At 46.0% G+C, this 19481-nt stretch overlaps 1 pseudogene; it reads right to left on the reverse strand.

Annotated features, from left to right (window-relative positions):
- Positions 1–19481, reverse strand: part of LOC144783246 (DBIRD complex subunit ZNF326-like) — a 75242-nt pseudogene that overhangs the window by 23396 nt on the left and 32365 nt on the right.

Here is a 19481-nt window from a genome sequence, read left to right on the forward strand (position 1 = left end):
CGAGCTGTCCCACGAAGGCTCTAGCTGTTGGCGGTGTCGGCTTCTTGATTGGAGCAAACAGGCCTTGGCTGATGCAAGCCACGCAGGAATCGATGCAAGCTTCTTACTCGGACCAGCAAGGTCAGAGCGGGTGCTCCTTTTCAGGGGAGCAGGGGCCAGTCTGGAGCAACCAAACCAGCGGTGCAAATTGTAGTTTTCGTCGCCAAGATGGCCGCTAGCCACGTGGCAAGTGGCCGGGATGGCACGTCGAGTGGCAAAGGGCCCCACGCAGATCGTGGAGATGCTGGGGGGCTGATCTTCGGTGCAAATGCTGCTCGGTGTCGGGGCTTCTCAAACCCCAAAGCACAGCGTCGAGGGTGCCTCGGGTGCTGCGCAGTCAGCTTCTCGGGGGTCTTCCAAGATGTCCGGTCCCACGTCTCTCGGTGCCTCCACGGGTCTCTTCTTTTCAGGGACTGTGGATTGGGCTCTGAGATGTCTGGGAGTCTGGGTCTTGTCAGGCTCTGGGCTCGGGCTCCGGCGGGAGGCGGCGGCAAAGCAGACGTCGAGTTGCTGGTTGGTGGCTGTATTCACAGGGTGGTCACTCCTTTGCCACAAGGGAGATTCTCTTCAGTCTTCTGTGCAGCAGAATGTCGAAGTCCAGTTTTCTTCTGTATTTCAAGTCGAGTTCAGGATGATCTGAAGTCTTGGGACACAGCTCCTACTCTTATTCTAAATCTAGGGGCCGGATTACCTGCTAGGTCCCTCCTCTGGGTGGGACCAGGAAGGGGGGTGGTTACACCCCCTTTCCTTTGTCCAGCTTCGCGCCAAGACTGGGGCTGGAGAGCCCCCGCACCAGTTTGAACTGGCATATGCACAAAAGTTATTTTATTTGTATTCGCTTGAGCGGAGTCCGGTCTGACCAGCCTTCTTAGACAGCTGCTGAAGAACAGACCCCCGTCCACACAGTAACACAAAATATACATTTCCAACACCTCTAAAACCCTGCCCTGACTGGAATTTTTCAGGCTGGGCACGAACGAGCAGAGGGAGTACAGAAAGGCCAGCTACCATCTTGGGAACGGGTACATGCTGTCTTGGTTTCAAGGTTACTTTGCCCGTGCTCGTCTCTCTAGGGTGGGAGCAGGGCTCACTCGAGAGGAAAGGTATGCAGGGACAGAACGATCTATTTATTAAGGTAGTGGAACTCAACCTTGCATAATACTGAACAGAAACAACCAAAGCTGCTTTTTCTGCTGAGGCAAACATTATGAGACAGGAGCTTATTTTTGATCATGGTACAAAATGGCGGCTGAATACAAAATGGTGCTGCAAATGCTAACTTGACTTACATAATGCTGGAAGGAGTCGGCTAGACGCATTCTCAGTCTACCAGACCCTCTTTTTAGCATTTGCTAACAATTTTGTCTAATGCTAGAAGGCGTATCATTACTCACATAACAAGAAAAGAATTAGTAAAACATGAATATTCACATTTTGTTCATATTCAAAGATGCCCTCATCGATGGACATCAAAGCATGGACAGCCTGTACCATCATTAATGGACGAGGACTTTGCATCAGATATAAGGGGGCCTTAGAAGTGGGGGTCAACTTTCCAACACAATAAGCACAGCAGGCCCGGAGGCAATGTATGCATAGACAACATGTAAAAATAACACCCGCTATTGCTATGAGAACAAGAAGAATTTTCCATCCCCAGGATGTGATTAAACCCCAGAACCAACCAGAGAAAGTCCAGGTACCATTCTATTGGTGAATGTCAGATTCAAGCCTGTGCAACTTCTGTATTGCAGCATATACATCTGGAGCAGGGTCCAGTATGTATACATAGCAACTACTGCCGATGATGCAGCAGGCCCCATCCCGGTCAGCAAGAATGACGTCTAACACCATCCTGTTCTGAAGGGCAACGAGACTCGTAGCCTGGAGCTCAGCTGTAATATTAGTCAGAATTCCAGCTGTGGTATTAATTACTCCTTCCACCACACTGAGGCAACAAATATTAAGGCTATTGGACATAGGGCCCCAGAAGGGAACAATCAGTAAACTGCTGCAGACTAGTGTCAGTCTGATCAATGTCTTCTGTATGGATGACCATTCTAATATGGGATAGATGGACAGCCCTACGCCGCAATCGGTGATCCCTGAGGCAGGTGGACGGTGCTATATACACCGGAGGAAGGAGGAAAGAGACATAACATATACCAGACCACCCCCTGGAAGCCACACATAAGCCTGGTACCCATAAAAAAAATGAACAGTATGGGGTGGAAGTAAAGGTGGGCTATTTATTAGTCATGCTCAACTTATAAGTATTATTGCAATTACTCCTTCCCACGTTAACATTCCCAAAGCCTTCAACACAAAAAACTGGCTGTCGTGTTAACTACTGGCACCGGCATTGCTTCATCCTGAGTAATATTGCACATCTGGAAATACTTCAAATATTCAGTGACATTAAAGCCCTCAAAATCCATCATTTCAGTTTGAAACCATGTTACATTTTTTTCGTTCGCTTATACGTTCATACAGGCTGTCGGAGACAAGGTATCAGGGGCCCCTTGCTCTCCTGGATTAAACCCTTGCTGAACACGTATATATTGTAACACAGTGTCATAATCAGCATATGTCATATTCATGGCTTCTGAATGGTAATGAGTATACACCATAGTGAACAGTTGAAACCATGACTCACAACTCCCGAGATAAGAAAATGGCATGGACCGAAATATATAATTTTTATGGGTCACAGAAGGGAGTAGTCCACAAATCCAACAATTTGTCACATTCGATGAATTGTGAGCCTGGTGGAGCATCTGTAAGAAGACATTATCAACACATGTTTTTCTGTGCTCGCCCTAATGAGGAGCTAAAGTAACGAAAATGGGCTCACGGGAGCGGACGTTGTACCAATCAAAGAGTGCACAGGATATTTCTCTTCAATGAACCATACTATCCCAAGTACTGTTACCAAAAAGATCAGGACAATTACTACAAAAAACATCTTACTCTTGATAGACCAGCTAGAACAACAAGAACCACCTTGCCTAAAACGTGGGGTCGTAAAGCGCTGTTCTTCCTCCATTATGGGGTGACCAAATGGGTACATTTTTTTAAATCAGATGAAAGGACATGCAATTGATCCGACTATTGATAAAGCAAGAAAGAGGGCAATTGTTCCTAGCACCCGTCAGAGCCTCGCTGGTAGACTCCTATTGTTCATCAAGTATGGCACTATTGAGCACCAGCAGTGGAGCTAGGCGATCCTAACTCTTTGGAGAAATCCCACGCCACACAGGATTGATGGAGTGTGCTCCTTTCCCAAAAGGAGCACACTCCAGCAATCCTGTTGAATGTTCAAACAATGCACCAATGTCACCTCTCCCTATTCTACTGTGGCCAACTTGTCGAGTCCATCCCTTCTAATCTGAATTTTCCTTTAGTGCACTGTTCCTTCATCAGGGGCGCAAATTGTATCTAACTATGTCAGGACCCTGGAACCACAGGTGGCTCTGATTCAGCACCAAAAGCATCAACACGAGGATTTGAGACCAGTTGGGGGTTCCTGGTCCGATAGAATACGATATCGGAACTCCAAGATGGCCGCTGCTTGTGGGCAGAGGTCAGCGGTCTAGTTCATGGTCCTCCGGTGCAGCGAGTCCAGGTGGAGCGCGCGCTTGATGAATCTGCGCACTTCACCAGAGATTCGACCGTGAGGAGATGTTTCCCTGAAGTTCCTGCGCGTATTTAGAGAAAGTAATAACCGAGTAGTAAAGTAGTAAGTCGGACGACAGTTATTGCCTGACAAGGAGAATTCTGAACAGAGAGCACAGCTTGTGAACATTCGCTGTCAACAACAACAGACACTCAAGCGGCAAATCTTACCTGACCACAGAACTCGAGTTCACGTCGTGCAGCGAAGCTGGACCCAGCGGCTGACAAGAGAAAACCAAGAAATAGAGATAAGTGACTAGAACTCGTTTGTTCTTAAAGTAATGACGTTATAGAATCTAAAAGGTAAACAGATACTTACCGGAGATAGAGCCTGAATAATCTTTCGGTGCAGTGTATAAATAAGACAAGCCCAATGGAAGTAATCCTAGAGAAAAATAAGAGAATAGAAGACAAGGAATAAATTAAAATCCCAAAAGAAGATATACGAAGAGTACAAGATTAAACAGAATAGCTAATCAGTAAGTAGATCAAGAGCTTAATAAATAAATAGAAGGTTATATTAGCTTACACACATAATAGTTAACTCTGGTGTCCTTTAAACCATAGGAAAGGTTGGCAACAAAATAATAAGAAGCATATGAGAATAAGACTACAGGAGTACTGGAAAGAAGTGAGTAAGTTAAAAAGAGTAGTTTTTCAAAAGAGAATTAGGGAGATCCTAGAAACTAATCCACGTACATGTAATTGTGCATTGCAGGAAAAAACGTAGGAAGCCAAATTCCCCAGCCAGTACCAAGAAAAAGAAGACAAATAGAAGAGAGGGCAAGACTCTTGGAAGTTTATGGTAGGTCAGAGGAAGAAAGAAAGCCAAGATTAGAATAGAGTAGAGTAGTCATAGGAGAATCTAATTAGTGTTGTTTTCCTTCAGGTACTCCAATCGGTAGCGGTCTGCAGGTCGGACTGACGAGAGGAACCAGCCAAGAAAGTCTCTTCTTGTTTATTATTTTATCCACTTTCCCCCTTCCCTCCCGAGATAACCAGTTGGAGACTCGTTTACTTGAGCTCTGGTTTGTTGCCAGGGGTGGATTTGGGATCAAGCATCTCTGTTCCCGTGCAGTTACCTAAGGAGTTTTCTCATAGTCTGACAGACTGCCCCAGCGACAGAGGGGTCTTCAAAAAGGGGCTCAGACACAGAGGGTCCAGAGGACCAGGGCGGCTCACGCACAGCTGGGCCAACAGGCTGGGGCTCCTGGATTGCCTTGATCTCAGGTGGTACAGCCTCGTTCAACACTGCGTTGCTCTTTTCCTCTGTGGGCGCCCACGTCAGTCGGGCATCTGTGAAGGGAATGAAATGAGGTACTTGCTCCGAATCGCCAATGCCATCGAGCACCCACCGATCGTAGGGTAACGGGAGGGGCACTCTCCGGCAGTTGTTAGAGTGAATCCAGTTCTTCCGGCCGTCAACCTACACTCCCGAGTGAGTAGTGAGGAGGAGCTGAACAGGCCCCTTCCAATGCTGCTCCAAACTGCCCTTCCTCTGGAAGTTCTTCATGAGAACATAATCACCGGGCCGGATGTCGTGGCTTGGCCCCTCGGAGTTGGTGGCAAGGCTTCATGAATCTGTTGGTGAATAGAGTGCAAATTTTTAGTCAACTCATATAAATAATCCACAAGTAAAGGGTATTCTATTTCAGAAAATCCATGAGGTCGCGGGATGCCCCATACATTCGCCGGGCATCCAAACACGACCTCATACAGTTACAATCTGTCATAGAGTGTGCCGTAGCTCTTGTAGACAAAAGTTTGAGAGTACCGTTGTGCTTCGCAACCAGACTTGCTGACTGGAGGTTGTTTGCAGCATGGAATTTCTGCTTGATGTGCAGGCCGTCGCACACCAGCTGAATGACCTTTGAATTGAAGTGACTTCCGTTGTCACTCCAAATAAAACGGGGCAAACCAAAACGCGGGAAGAAATCCTTTAGGAGTGCCGTCGCCATGGCTGTGTTCTCTTTAGTGGCGTTAGCCTCAATAAATTTACTGAATGCACAAACGACTACTAACACATATTTCAGATTGTTGACCCGTTCCATTTCAAAGAAATCCATCTGGAGAACCTCGAAAGGGAAGGAAGGGGGTTCAAAATTACCAGGGGTGGAGGGGTGCCTTTTTCAGGGTTATTCATCATGCATATCATACAGTACTTTACTAAGTGAGCAGCAACTTTGGGAATGTTATCATTCTGCCATACAGGATCTAACAATTTGCAGATACCCTTCGCACAAATGTGGGCTGACCCGTGCGCCATAGTGACCACAGGGAGTACATATGCATCTGGTAAAATACATCTTTGTTTCCCGACTTATCCGTCCAGCACCCATCCTCATCTAAGCGTGCTGTGCTCTCCTGCCATACTGCCAACTCCTCAATCGTTGCCTCACTCTGTATCTCCTTCACCTTGTCTAGAGTATCTTCAAAAATGGTGACCTCAGGTACCCACCTGGCAGGACCCGCTACAAACATCCTTTTCATCTTTGTTTGAGCTGTCTCCTTAGCTGTCTGATCTGCAAATGCATTTCCCCATCCAACATCATCAGTAATTGCCTTGTGGGCACTGCACTTTATTATGGCCAATTTCTTAGGGAGTATCAAAGCAGACAAAAGCCTATGTATAAGGGGTCATTCTGAATGCGTGTTCCATGAGATTTAAGAAACCCTCTCTCTGCCCAGAGCCGCCTAAAATTATGGTCGACCCCGAAGGCGCACTGGCTGTCAGTATAAATATTAACAGCCAATCCTTCGCTCAACTCACAAGCTCTAATAAGGGCGACTAGTTCTGCAGCTTGGGCTGACTGATAGGGAACTTGTGGTCAACAGAACAAAATGCCAATACTGCTCAATGATTAATCTAAATTAACAGAATAATGGAACCACAATTATTCTGAATGGACTACTCTTTCGGTTCTGAATTAATCGTGAAAAAATGAATTTTATTTTTTGATATTCATTAGTCAATCATTAGATTTTTTGTCACTTTTTTTTACAATTTTTACAAAGTGGAAAAACATCCTATCTAACACAGGGAGCTCCTATTTACACAAGAAATCTGTGAGTTTATGTATGAAAGAAAAATTAGGGAAAGGAAGAAAGTAATGAATGAAAATTCATAAAATATGTACAAGCTAATCACACAGACTTTTTAAAGAAATGAAAAAAATGAAAAGAAAGGGAGGGAAAGTGGCTAGTGGGGTTGAAAAAAGGAAGGTGTATTTTAGGCTAAACTAGTCTTAGATCAGTTATCAAAAAAACATTTTTTAATTGATTTTTCAAAGATTAGACCATCCTAATAATCACAAATTATTGAACAGTTCGTAAATAACAAACAACGTAAGTTTTGATTGGCCTAAAAATTAAACGACAGAGGGGTCGACGCGTTTCGAATCCCCCAAATGCGGGGATTCTCCTCAGGACCACGTGAAGAGAGAATCTGAAAAACAGAAAGTAAGTTGTCTTACTCTCTACTACTATTATATAACCATAACATCTCATTCATACTCAGGAAACACTCAGTGTGTACCTGTTATCTTGCGAATTCCATTCTGAGACCCATCTGAAATATACTTACTAGAAATACCAATAAAGAATTTGCTGGATTACATTTATATTAAAGCAAACATCTCCAACGGATAGCTCTGAATCTACTGGCAGCTCACCAATACCCTGGAAGATTGGGGGTTTGATAGTGTGAAAACACAAGCCAGGATACAGGTATCCTGACCCTATAGGACACATGGAGGGACTCCCTCATGGGCAATTGCTCAAAATGTTTTAGGGGTTTTACACTGACATATGTTGATGTTTTACCTACAAAAAACAACAGAAATTCAGCAGTTATACTTATCTGAAGAAACTAGAACTTGTGCCCTTAAGTAACTTAAGGCCACAAGTTTAAAAAAAAAAGTTATTAATATTTTAAGTGCTGATATTTCTATGTTTGTGTGGGTAAAAATGAAACTAATGTCCCTGGAACCTTTGGCTTTTTCAGTGGATTGTAAAACTTTAATTGTGACAGACATCTGGGTAGTCAGAGCAATAATTCTGCAAGGCATGGTCACTCACCATTGTGGTAGCTCTCATAGAAAAAGTTGGACTGCCGATTTAACTGGCCAAGAAATTATTCAACTTGAGGCAATAGGTTCAATGTCTTCAGATTTGGCTCCTACAAATCTTACCTTTGCATACTGTTCGTACCGTACGCTCTCCCTTTTTATTTGTTCCTTGTAAGCCTGGAAAAAATGTTAGATAAATAAATATTAATTTATACACATACTGCTAGTTCAACTACAATAACTTGGTTGGAACCTAGAAGAGAAAGCATTCAATGTGGACAGAAACCCTTTAGAAACTACTCTGCCACCAGGGTGTGCCAGATAAGCGTTTAAAAAACACCAGGGACTCTTATTAGGGAATGACCTGCAATCTCGCTCCCTCCACAAGCAAGCAATCAAACCCCACCAAGCAGGCCGTGACCTGAAACCCTCAAGGGAAAAGAGCACGGCCAAGAGACAAGGCGAGCAGGTCTCCAAGGCAGACTGCAAGGCAACGGGTTACACCGGGTCTGATTTAATTGTTGGAAACACCTCTGCCAGATTTTCTGAAAACAAATAAAAGAACATTGTCATTTACAATGCAAATAGATCAAAGTCTCTCAAATGCGAGACCTTTGAGGCACTCGTGCTTTAGCTGTAAACATCGTAAGATAAAGACGAGAAGCTGCAATTGCTTCAAAAGCAAAGATATAGAAAAAATGGCGGCTGCATACCTTTTTTCTATTTGTTTAGATTTGTTACAATGGCAGCACCTAAAATAAAGTGCAGCTGCTGAGATTGTAAAAAAAAAGTATATTAAGAGGCATATATCCGTGTTGGACGCTCTCCAGGAACAAAACGAAAGTGGGCCATCTTTAGTGTGGAGGCGTGCGATGCTAGTTAAAAAAAAGTAACCAACTGTTGCGGGAGAGCGCATCCTGCCTGCCCTTTAAGAAAATAGTGCTTGGGGGCTGCAATTAAAACCTACTGAGAAATATGTAACAGGGGGTCTGGAGGTCTCCTCGTGGGAGGTTACAAGAACAGAAAATACTACACAAGATGTCAAAACACTGAAACAAATCTGCATATACATGGAGTAAAACAAAATGTAAATGAGGTAACACATTTAAATAAACTTACCAACTTCCTTTTTGCGTGATCAGATGATTTTACATGTTGCTGCACAGAACTATGCAAAGCAGGAACATAGACACTGCAAACACTGCAATGTACAGTCTCAACTTTCATCATATGATCATCAGCAGAAACACCTAGATACAAAAAAAAAGTAGGCTTGTAGTGCAATGGTAGATGCATGAAACTTCACCAAAGTATATTTTAGTGGTTCTACCCTTCAAGTGCATTCTCAAGAACTTAGGGAAACGCAGCCAAAGGGAATGGGACAACCTTAACTTATTGTATAATTTGAGAACCAGACACAAACACCACAGATCTTCACAATCTGCAAAAAGACGCAGTTCAAATAGCTTTAAAAACTTCACCTTCCAGTAGAACTTTTTCTAGTGTTTTTGCGGCCTCAGTCTGGTTAGTCTGCGCTTTACATAGAGAGGTCTTCTTAAACTTATTGACCGTGCATTCCTGAAAGATGCTGGGGAAGTTTAAGGCATGGTAGACGTATAATTATGATTGCCAACATGACATTTGAAAACCATTATAGCATAGCTATAAATGATGTGCTACCCAGAACTACACTAGTTAAAAAAACCTCTAAACATAATGCACGTCAAGCAAAACCAAAAAAGGACGGTCTGAAATGTCACTATGCAGAACACCAGCACTTACATGCAAAAAGGACATCACAACTTTGTCGAATTTGGTTTGCTTCTGTATATGATCCAAGATTTCCTGGTGAGCAGTACTTTCCAGGTGAGCTTCAATGTCCTTTTCTTCAAATGTCCGAAATTTGCAAAAAGGAACAAGTAAACGCAATCCTGGGAGAATGGATTATGAAGTGTTAGTATCAAACATTGCAATGCATTGTGACAAATGCTCTATAAAAGTGATCCAGATTCTAGAGTAGCTTTTATATGAATCAAAGTTTAGTCCACTGATGAAGGCGCTGGAACTCATGGGTCTCTTTCATGGCACCCAGGAAGTTACAGATCCAATCCTTGTGGCCAGAAGTTACAAGTTGTGAAAACACGTGTTCACTAGCTACACCTTTAGTAAGTTACGTTCTAGTATATTGCCTGACTATAGCAATTGGAGGGCAGAGCAATGGTCACCTTTGAAGAGCAGAACAGATTAATGGGAGTGATTCACTGCACCATAAACCAGCGAAGTAAAAACATCCCATAAGCCAGAGTTATTCAAACTGTGGGGCGCGCCCCACTGGGGGGCGCGACGCCATCTCAGGGGGGGCGCGCTCTCCACCATAAAATTTCACCTTTCATTGTTTCCCACGGCGGAGAGGCAGAGTGGAGCTGCAGGGGCCCTAAGAAGGGGTGAAAACCATCAACGCCTGATTAACATGCAAAAGGACTGTGAAGTACTCGAAGGGGGCTGTGTGTCTGCGAAGCTGAAGCTGTCTCATCCCGGGATGCCACCCTGAGACGCAGGAGGGGTGGGGGAGGGGGGGGGGGGTCGAGAGAAGCCCTTTAATTCCAATGGTGCGCCTGTTCTTGGCTCGTGATATCTGCGAAATTATTCACCGGCTAATGGCAGCATAAAAAAAATAATGAAGAGGTAGTGAAGGCACCACGGAAATAGCGTCCCCTTCTCCAGAGTCCTTGCAATACTTGTCTAACAGCGTAACCAGTAGGATGAAAAAATTTAGAGAGATTTTCGGGCTCCTTGTAGAAACCGCACCCTTTCCGGTATAGATTAATTTGGGTACAATTAAGGATCCAGATCTGTCCGGAGAACAGGAGGGCAGGGGCATCATACCCGGCCTGGCATTTACACCCACGCTTTGCTGGCACCCAGAGGGAACTGGGACAGTTAAAGACAAGCCGGAGGAGGCAGGAGATGAAACACATAAAAGGATCTGGGATTAGAACGGGGCATAGAGTGAAAGAAAGTGTAGGAAGGAGAATGAGAGGAAGAGGGAGAAGCAGAGGAGGAAGGAGAGTGGAAGAGGGAGAAGCAGAGGAGGAAGGAGAGTGGAAGAGGGAGAAGCAGAATGGAGGACGAGAAAACATGGGAGGGGAAGGGGATGAACGAGGCCTTAGAAGTGAGGAGAGGCATGTACTGAAAGGTGAGAAAAAGAAGGCGTGCAGAGGAAGAGAGAGGTTAGAAGGTATGAAAAAAATAGGTGGTAGTAGGAGGAAGAGGGAGATAGGAAGTGAGTGTGGAATAGAAGGGAGTGAAAAGAGAAAGGAAGAGATAGAAACCGAAATGGGAAAGAAGAAGCGTAAAATTGGGCAACAAAATGGAGGGAAAGGGAATGAGAGAAGATGAGTGTGTGTGAGGGAGAGAGAAAGAGGAAAAGAGTGCAAGTGAACGAGAATAAGTGAAAACAAGAACGTGAGTAAGTTATTTATGTATTTATTGTTTTGCAAAGTGTTTAACAGTGGTCTTTTTGTCACTTACAGTAACATATGAACCGCCTGGGCTCACCATAGCGCGCTTAGGTAGAAAAAGCATAAGTATGAGAAACCCATTTTCCCCAGCATATGCTTATTTGCACTTTTCTGCAGATGGATTGAGAAAAAGTTGAAATTAGAATCTTTTGTGAATATAAATGGCATTCTCCTTCCAGAAGGGCTTTTAAAATGTGCCAGGATTTTCTGCAGGTTATTTCGTTCATGTGTTATCGGATACAGAAGCACTGCCGTAATTCGCTCACTGCTCACCGACTGCAGTTTAAATTTTACACCCAGTGCTGCTTAGGATGGCCAGAGTTGAAATTGTTTTTTTTAATGCCATTGGACAGTGCTTCTCAGTGGAGAGTATGGTCTTTTAATGGTACTCATTTTATTGACCACAGAAGTTTCTTTGAGGAGGCTTTGCAAGAATTAAGTGGAGAATCCGTAACAATTTGCACACATTTTATATTGAGAAATGTAGTTTTGGACTGTGTAGTAAGCCTCTGTCATTTCACCACACCAACTCACAAACCTGCAGTTTTCTAAACACTCTTACTGTGACATTATTAGCCAGATATGGACTGGGAAATGTGGATGACAGTCGATTATGTAGAATACCAGGTTCCAGAATTTTTTGTCAAGTGGTGGGGGGCCCGACATCTAAATAAATTCAGCTGGGGGGGCTCAACCTAAAAAGTTTGAAGACCTCTGCCATAAGCCAACCTCAAAAATAGGTTATTCCAAAACCTGTTCATGGAGAAGCTCGTGAATTCTTAGCACTTATGCCATTTCAGGGTTAAAGGCAGTCGAGCTGGAACCTTTGCGATCTGAAATTCAATCATAACATTTGGTGCTTTACAAACTGGTTACATCCCACAATAGAAAACAATCTTCCACTCCGTTCCTTCTTGGAACTGTGGTCTTACTGGTTGCGATTATAATTGATTCTATTACCATAATGTATTTTATTTTAATGTATTATAAAACTATAATTTATGCTAATACCATAATTGAGTCATAATCAGTAAAGTACGAGTGTGATACCCCCTCACCCTCTCCCCCCACAGGACTACAGCCATGTTACCATTCTTCAATTAGCAACTGTGCAACATTTTTAATGTGTTCAACTCAGCATATCTCGGTAGCAATGACAGTATAGTGACAGAATTATAGGCGAGGTGTCAGCGTGGGGCTTTATAGATCTAGTTCGCCAGTTAGCAGGAAACGCAGCAGCGTTTGGAGGAAAGCACGACGCGGCTGGGGGATTAGCAGGAAGGATATGGTTAGCGGAAGAGGATTTCAGGAAGCGGTTGGGGTTGGCAGAAGTCGCTGAAGGACAAAGTGGCACGTAGTTAGCAGGACACTGGATGGATTTAACATGGAGCAGTGAGAGATTAGGGCTTCGGTTGGCTGGAAGCGCTGTGGTTTGGGAATTGGAAACAATACGCAGCACATGAGCAGATATATAAATGCGCTCGTCTGAAAAAAAATAGAATGAAGGGGCTATGGAGGCGGATTGAGGTAGCAACGCACTCGTTAAAGTACAGGGCAGACTGGAAAGAGGTGCGGGGTATGTATGATGGTAAGAGGTGCAGTGCAAATATGCACCGGAAACTAATGGGGCAGGGTAGCTGGTCATAAAGTGGATGCCAATCTGCAGGCAGACTAAAGTGAAAGCGAAAAGTGCAGGGCAAGCGGGCGATGCAGAGGAAAAGAGCAGCGGCGGGAAATAGATTCAGGACAGATCCCAGGGCAAACACTGCATGGCAAGGTCGGGCAGCTTGGCAGTGCAGAGGAGGTGCAGGGCAGGCAGACGGTTTAAGGGAACGTTTGCGAGGCCGACTAACAGCGCTGAGGATAAGCTGCAGAACAGACAGACAGCGCACGGAATGAGTTACAAGACATACTGACAGTGCAAAGAGGATAAACTGACAGCGCAGATGATGGTGTGAAGGGAGAGTGGATAATGCAGAGAAGCATGGCCGCCGGACAGTGCAAACAAGCTCTCGGCATTGCTGTGGCGGGCGCTGGAGCGCATTCCTTTGAAGTCTGATGCCGAGGCACAGAGAAATGGTGGTGTGCGAGCGTCTTCCTTTCAAGTCTGATGGGGTGGGGGACGGACCAAATGGTGAGCGTGCGCCCGGCGCCCATGCACTGGCCATAATCCGCATTCCAAAGCCCTCTTGGCAGCCTTTCCTGGAGCCCCTACATAAGTCTCGCCGAAGCAATGCGCAAGCCATTGACTCAGCGAGACCTAAAAAAACACTCTTGAAGTTGTCTATCTAGAAACATACCTTTTTTGACCGCATTGCCATTTGATCCAGGTTTTGTCAATTTAGGTTTTTTGCCAACAAACGCCCCTCCAACGGGTTTATTAAGTGGTTGCATCATCTTTCTTTTCATCCCACTTCCAGCAGGCCCACCAAATACCAGACTTGTCTGGTACTCGACAACAATTCCAGGTCTCTGCATACCGCCATAATCCTGCAAATTGGTTAACATAAAATTAGCAGAGAGTATGCAGATAAGGCAAGTTACATGGTGTGCAAAAATGTGTAAACTGTTTTATAATATGGGCAGGCATAATCCAAGAACCACTGTTGGGTGGTCAAGGAATTCGTCGGCTAAGCAGGAGTTGTTGCCATTCTGGTAGGTGTGGATACTTCTTGGCTACAATTCTTAAAACTGCAGTAAGGACACTGCTGTACAGGTTTTCATTTGCATTGGTGAGCTTGAGAAATAAAGAAGATAAAATGCATATAAACATGTGTGTGGTTGGGTCTGGTTGCGCGTGTGGTGTGGTTGTGTGTGTGAGAACAGGGAGTTAGAAGGAGGCGGAGTGAAAGAGAACAGCAGATCAGCACAGGAGAAGAGCAGGGAGTTAAAAAGGAGGCGGGTGGAAGAGAACAGCAGATCAGCACAGTAAAAGAGAACAGGGAGTTAAAGAAGAAGGTGGGGTGGGAGAGAGCAGCAGATCAGCACGTGAAAAGAGAAGAAAACAGGGAGTTAGAGAAGGAGGCGGGGTGGAGAAGAGCAGCAGATCTGCACGTGAAAAGAGAGAAGAGAACAGGGCGATAGAGGGAGGTAAGGCGATAGAGTGAGGGCGATAGAGTAAGGAAGGGTGATAGAGGGAGGGAGGCGATAGATAGAGGGAGGGAGGGTGATAGATAGATAGAGGGAGGGTGATAGAGGGAGGGAGGGCGATAGAGGGAGGGAGGGCGATAGATAGATAGAGTAAGGGAGGGCGTAGATAGATAGAGGGCGATAGATAGAGAGTAAGAGAGGGCGATAGAGTAAGGGAGGGCGATAGATAGATAGAGAGGGAGGGCGCTATATAGAGAGGGAGAGATAGAGAGGGAGGGCGATAGATAAATAGATAGATAGAGAGGGAGAGCGATAGAGTAAGGGAGGGTGATAGATAGAGAGGGAGGGCGAAATATAGATAGAGAGGGAGGGTGATAGATAGAGAGGGAGGTCGATAGAGTAAGGGAGGGTGATAGAGAGGGAGGGAGGGTGATAGAGGGAGGGAGGGCGATAGAGGGATGGCGATAGATAGATAGTGAGGGAGGGCGAGAGAGTACGGGAGGGCGAGAGAGTAAGGGAGGGCGATAGAGAGGGAGGGAGGGCGATAGAGTAAGGGAGGGCGATAGAGAGGGAGGGAAGGCGATAGATAGACAGATAGATAGGGAGGGCGATAGAGTAGGTGAGGGAGATAGATAGATAGATAGAGAGATAGATAGATAGATAGAGGGAGGGAGGGCGATAGAGGGAGGGAGAGCGATAAAGAGGAAGGGTGATAGATAGAGAGGGAGGGAGGGCGATAGATAGAGGGGGAGGGCGCTATATAGATAGATAGAGGGAGTGCGATAGATAGATAGAGGGATGGCGATAAATAGAGTAAGGGAGGGCGATAGATAGAGTGTGGGAGGGCGATAGATAGAGTGAGGAGGGCGATAGACAGAGTGAGGGAGGGCGATAGATAGATAGAGTGAGGGAGGGCGATAGAGTGAGGGAGGGAGGAAGATAGATAGATAGAGTGAGGTAGGACGATAGATAGAGTGAGGGAGGGCGATATATAGAGAGGGAGGGAGGGCGATAGATAGAGAGGGAGATAGAGTAAGAGAGGGCGATAGATAGATAGATAGAGAGAGTAAGGAAGGGAGATAGATAGATAGATAGATAGATAGATAGATAGATAGATAGACAGACAGACAGACAGATAGATAGATAGATAGATAGATAGATAGATAGATAGATAGATAGATAGATAGATAGATAGATAGATAGATAGATAGATAGATAGATAGATAGAGAGGGAGGGCGATAGAGTAAGGGAGGGCGATAGATAGAGAGGGAGGGCGATAGATAGATAGAGAGGGAGGGAGAGCGATAGAAAGATAGATAGATAGAGAGGGCGATAGAGTAAGGCAGGGCGATAGATAGAGGGAGGGCGATAGATAGATAGAGGGAGGGAGATAGATAGAGGGAGGGCGATAGATAGAGGGAGGGCGATAGAGTAAGGGAGGGCGATAGATAGATAGAGAGGGAGGGCGATAGATAGATAGAGAGGGAGGGAGAGCGATAGATAGATAGATAGAAAGATAGATAGAGAGGGCGATAGAGTAAGGGAGGGCGATAGATAGATATATAGAGGGAGGGCGATAGAGAGGGAGGGAGGGCGATAGATAGAGGGAGGGCGATAGATAGATAGAGGGAGTAAGGGAGGGCGATAGAGTAAGGGAGGGCGATAGATAGATAGGGAGGGCGATAGAGTAAGGGAAAGCGATAGATAGATAGAGGGAGGGAGGGCGATAGATAGATAGAGGGAGGGCGATAGATAGAGTAAGGGAGGGCGATAGATAGATAGAGGGAGGGCGATACAGAGGGAGGGAGGGCGACAGATAGATAGAGGGAGGGCATTCCCCCTGACTCCTATCACACAACCTACTACCATGGAGTACCCGCTCCACTGGACAACTGACACGATTAGATACCTGGGAGTGCACCTACACACAGATCCTGAGACCATATTTAGGGCTAACTATGGAACGGCCTTCAGCAAGCTGGAGGACGATGTGACTACCTGGTGCAAGCTCCCGCTTTCCCTATTGGGGCGAATTGCCATAATGAAAATGGTTGTACTCCCCAGATTCTTATTCCTATCTATGACCATTCCGATGGTCCTCCCTAAGTCATTCTTCAAGAGGCTACAACAATTGATGACAAAACTTGCCTGGGCAGGCGTCAGCCCCGTGCGAAATGGTTGCTCCTCACACTTCCTTACTCCATGGGAGGGCTTGGTGCGCCTGACCTCGAATTATATTACCGAGTAGCGCAGGCCGCTCACTTAACACACTTGGATACACGGGAACCGAGACATACCGCACGTGAAAATGGAGACTCTGTTTGCCTGGCCTCTCTCACTCCCTCATACGATTTTCGAACCGACAGATCATAGGACTGGAATACTAGATTCAATCTCGACCACGAATCACGCGTGGTTCAGTCTTGTGCAGGTACAAAATGGTGCACTGCTGTATTCCCCTATTATGCCCATTGATTGGGCCCGGTGGCTGCCTCCCCTCCGGGAGAAAGGGGTAGTTACTGAACTGCAGAAACTGAACATTAAGGTCGTCGGAGACCTGTTCAACGACGGAGTTGTCAAGACTTGGGAGCAAGCGATAGTTGGCCTGGAATCACCATCACTTCTGATGAGGTTCCAGTTTTACAGAGTCCGCCACGCGCTTTCTGAACTGTTGGGAGGAGACATGGCGGCGCCACCAGAGGTGAGAGAACTCACGTACGTTATCAAGGCCACTTCTCCCCAGAAACTACTGTCTCATTTATACGCACTGTCGCAAACACATAGAGAAAACACGTACACCAAAGCATGACTGGCATGGCAGTCAGATTTACAAAGGGTATTGGATGACGACATGTGGCAATACTGCTGCACCAACACTAGGAAGCTTTCATTAAATGGCCGGCACAGGCTGGTTCACTTTAAATTCCTAAATAGAATATATTATACGCCAGCCAGGCTCTACAGGTATGGCCTTAGAACCACAGCGGATTGTGAGAGGTGTCACGCTCCTGATGCGGGCTTCCTACACCTAGCGTGGCAATGCCCTAGAATATGGGACTTCTGGGATAAGATCTTCGCTGAAATTAGCGCTGTTGCAGAAATTGACATCGCACCAGACCCTATGATGGCTTTGCTAGGATACACCAAACAGCTGCCGAAAGCTGTGCGTAGACTAGTAGACATGGGGTTATTAATAGCGCGCAGAGCTGTAGCATGCTGCTGGATGAGAGGCCCTGCACCGACACCTAAAAGATGGGCACATGAGATGATATATTACTGTACGCAGTCCGAGAACTATAGCGAACTCCTCCCCCCCACCAGTAGACCCAAGATCTTTTGGGGGCTTTACCAAAATTCCAAAATTATCTGGCGGATAAAGGGGACAACACCGCCGACACAGAGTCACAGGGAGTTTGAGACCGAAGAGTGCCAAGGGCGGCATAACTGGGACATTGAGTAAACTTCTAATCTAGTGGACTAGCGCCATGGGTATCAGTATTGTTGTTTGCTGACACTGTCTGGATTGCATATGTTAGCCATGTTATGTACTATGAGCGCCGCCTGCCCTATTTAATGGGTTGTTGGGTAAATGGCTGTGTATTTGCTTGAGTGTAAGATGACGCGCGATTGATTTCATAGGGATGCACTGACAATTTGTGGGATGGGAGATGGGAGGGGGGCTTTGGTACTATCACTCTGGGTTACTGTTTGTCATCTTTCTAAAATATTCAAAATAAAATAATAATTAAAAAAAGATAGATAGAGGGAGGGCGATAGATAGATAGAGGGAGTAAGGGAGGGCGATAGATAGAGGGTGTGAGGGAGGGCGATAGATAGAGGGAGGGCGATAGATAGATAGAGGGAGGGCGATAGATAGAGTAAGGGAGGGCGATAGATAGATTGAGTGAGTGAGGGCGATCGATAGATAGAGGGAGGGCGATAGAATGAGGGAGGGTGATAGATATAGTGAGGGAGGGCAATAGATAGAGGGAGGGCGATAGAGTGAGGGAGGGTGATAGAGTGAGAGGGCGATAGAGGGAGGGCGATAGATAGGAGGGCGATAGAGTGAGGGAGATAGATAGAGAAGGCGATAGATAGGGAGTGCGATAGAGTAAGGGAGGGTAATAGATAGAGGGAGGGAGGGCGATAGATAGAGGGAGGGCGGTAGATAGAGGGAGGGAGGGCGATAGATAGATAGATATAAATGTAAATTGATACTTGCATAGCGCACTACTCACCCGCAAGGGTCAAGGCGCTTGTACGAATACGGCTGTGGAACCCATCCTGGCTTTCCCTGTGAGGTGTCCACTCCTGGGCACCCCCAAGGTGGAGGCCAGGCATCCTTAGCATTGTGGGGGCCGTAGTGGAGATTAAGCAAGCTATTGCCCAGAGTTGCAGAGTGGGACTCCATGATTGGAATAGGCACCTAGGCGAGAAATATCAGGTCCGTGGAATTTTGAGCCCAAGACCCGCCGAGGCGGGGAATTGAACCCTGGTCCCGGGCTAGACCTCTGCATCAGGGTCTGCCGCTCTAACCATTGAGCCACACTTCTCCACATAGATAGAGTAATGGAGGGCGATAGATAGTGAGGGAGGGCAATAGATAGAGGGCGGGCAATAGATAGAGGGAGGGAGGGCGATAGAGGGAGGGAAGGCGATAGATAGAGGGAGGGAGGGCGATAGAGGGAGGGCGATAGAGTGAGGGAGGGCGATAGATAGATAGAGAGGGAGGGAGGGTGATAGAGTAAGGGAGAGCGATAGATAGAGAGGGAGGGAGGGCAATAGAGGGAGGGAAGGCGATAGATAGCGGGAGGGAGGGCGATAGATAGATAGATAGAGAGGGAGGGCGATAGAGTAAGGAAGGGCGATAGATAGAGAGGGAGGGAGGGCGATAGATAGATAGATAGAGCGGGAGGGAGGGCGACAGAGTAAGGGAGGGCGATAGATAGAGTAAGCTTTATTCAGCTCCTTGCCTTCTAACCAAAGAGCTGTAGCTTGCGTAATATTTTCATAGATGTCAATCAGTCTGCTCCTTTGAAACTTTTCCAACCAAAGATTACACTTCGCCCTAGAGACAGAGAGTTCCAT

This window comes from Lissotriton helveticus, chromosome 9 (assembly GCF_964261635.1).
Source record: "Lissotriton helveticus chromosome 9, aLisHel1.1, whole genome shotgun sequence".
Lineage (NCBI taxonomy): Eukaryota > Metazoa > Chordata > Amphibia > Caudata > Salamandridae > Lissotriton > Lissotriton helveticus.